This window comes from Octopus bimaculoides, chromosome 20 (genome assembly GCF_001194135.2).
Source record: "Octopus bimaculoides isolate UCB-OBI-ISO-001 chromosome 20, ASM119413v2, whole genome shotgun sequence".
Taxonomy (NCBI): Eukaryota; Metazoa; Mollusca; class Cephalopoda; order Octopoda; family Octopodidae; genus Octopus; species Octopus bimaculoides.
The window spans coordinates 17,384,198-17,386,840 of record NC_069000.1 but is presented as its reverse complement, the minus strand read 5'-3'; the positions used below and the strand labels follow the sequence as shown (position 1 = coordinate 17,386,840).

Below are 2,643 nucleotides of genomic sequence, written 5' to 3'. Positions count from 1 at the left end.
ATATATATATATATATATATATATATATAGACTAGTACAGGTGTATATATATATATAATGTTAAAATTTTCAAAAGTAAACATTTTGCCTGCGACTTTTCTTTCTGTTGTCTCCCTGTCCTGTTACTTACCTGAAGATTTTTGTCTTTTATTTACCAAAACCGACCAAGTTTGTTGCAAGAAGAAAACAACATACAAGCAAAAGAAAAAAAAAAAACGAGCAGAAGGAAACAAACAAAATATCATCTTTTCCCCCGAAACTTGTCTAATATTTTCTATTAAGTTTTCAGTACTTCACATTGAAGGTCTGTAGTCGGTAAGAGTGAGGGGGGAGGGGATGTTAGGCAAGCACTTTGCCTAATTAACGTCCACTCTGCCTCACTTTGTCGTCCTAATTCCTGGCTGTAATACTACCTCTACATTGTTTAACTGACCGCAGTACCTACCTTCCTATCATTAGTTTATTCCTGTTTTCTTCTTTTTCTTTTGCTCTTTTTGTTTTTTTTTCTTCTTCTTCTTACCTTATTGTGTTTAACTAGTGAAAAAAAAACGGTCAAACTCTCCCCCACCTACTACTTGATGACATTCTTATATTTCATGTGTTTGCGTATATAATATAAAATGTATATAATGTTCGCAACAGCAATTCCAGCTTCTGTGCATTGTTTACATATGAATATTATTATGTTTACATAACAGTATTAGTTTTGTAATATTTACATGTGATCAATATTACATTTGTAATATTTACATGTGAATGTTTGGAATATATATATATATATATGTGTGTGTGTGCGTGTGTGTCCCCATATGAATATGTATATGTGTATGTAATGAATATGTATTTTACATACATATTCATTCGTAAACATTACATGTATGTTTATATATATATATATTATAAATTGACGGTTAATAGATATAGTTATTATAAATTGATGGTTCAATTTGCAATTGATATATATATATATATATATATATATATATAAATTGACGGTTAATTTTAATATAAACGATGTGTTTCATTAGAATAATCGGCTTGAGACTGAAAGTTGGTACTTATGTTCCAACCGCACTCACCAGCTGTATATATATATATATATATATATATATATATATATATATATATATATAATGTACACACATACTGAAAAAAAACCTTTTTAAATATAAACGAAGAAATTGAATCAGTCCATTTCCCCTTATACGTTATATCGTATTGGTTTTGAAACTACAACTCGGACCTAATTTTGTATAAACTTAATTTCTCAAATAACGACTTATGTTTATTATGCCTAGATGTTGTTCACAATGATATAGATGTAACACAATCGTCCATAGATGCTCATGTCCATTGTTTGTATTATAGACCCCCCTCCTCTCCGCCCACAAATAATTTATCTTCTTATCCGAGCACATGTATTTGGTACTGCATCCTATGGTTTCACTGCATGTCGCATTGTGGATCTTCACTAACGCACTGACTACTTACGAACGTGCATTGTTTAATTTAAAGACGGTTTTCATAGTGTAAACAATCCACTGCACTGCACATGCTTCTATTGCTCCACAACTGATTGGTCATAGATTTTCATTTATTTATATTTAGAGGAAAAACATTTAAAAAAAAAATTCTTTGACAAACATTAAAGAGAAAGCGAGCGAGAAATAGAGGGAGACGGACAAAGAGAAAAAAATGTTTAGTTGTGTTATATTCAAACTATTTCTTGGTCATTGGTTAGTTTGTAGTCTGTAAATTGCTACCAACTTCTTGTTTTTAAGTTCAACCAGCCCAGCAAGACACTTAAGCGGCAGCTGCCAGGGTTTATTTATCTATATAACAAACCTGTTTATTTAATAAAAGACTTCGCTGTGGGAATCATCGGAAATACTTCGCCGCATAATAGTTACTACGAGGGAGGGAAAAAAAGCTAACAAATGAAACGAAATAGCAAAATTAATATTAGAAGACTGAACAAGATAATGAAGCGAATCTTGAACTAGTGTCGTTACTTGCACATGTATACTTGTCCAGGCAAGCTAATATTTAGGACAAACCAGTGGTGGGTGACATGCCTATTTTGGTCGTGGCCAACAAATAAGTAGTCACAAGAATTATGGAGCATGTTATAAATGATTTAATAATGTTCATAGGATGTGCAACCTTTACCCCAAAAGGTAGTGCGTACACTGACCCGAATATTGCCGTTTTGGGGGATAAGATTTTATTTGGTTTTAATAAGATTAGTTGGCCTGAGAGGAACTTCAGGATTTATGACTACAAACTTGAGAATGTGTATAGGTTATTTAAATTTTATCTTACATAAATTATAGTTTATATAAAGTATGTTTATACTGGTACAGTATGAGATCCTCTTCTCCAGGTCAGTCAGGTAAACTAGCTCCAGTTTGACACAACAAAAGAATGGTCACACTCCTACATCATGCTTGAATGATAAGTGGTAGGATGGGTATCCAGCTGTTAAGATAATTGATCCAACACATAATGGTGTCTGCAAATATAGAAAATTGACTTAATAACGCATTATGTATAAAGTACATATGAATATATCTGTAAACGTGTGTGTGTGTGTGTGTATATATATATATATATATATATATATATATATATATATATATATAT

General features: G+C 31.4%; 1 protein-coding gene across 4 annotated transcripts in view; it reads left to right on the top strand.

Moving 5' to 3' along the window:
• Positions 1-2,643, top strand: part of LOC106879804 (POU domain protein 2) — a 112,894-nt gene that overhangs the window by 20,841 nt on the left and 89,410 nt on the right. The gene's annotated exons all lie outside the window — the stretch shown is intronic.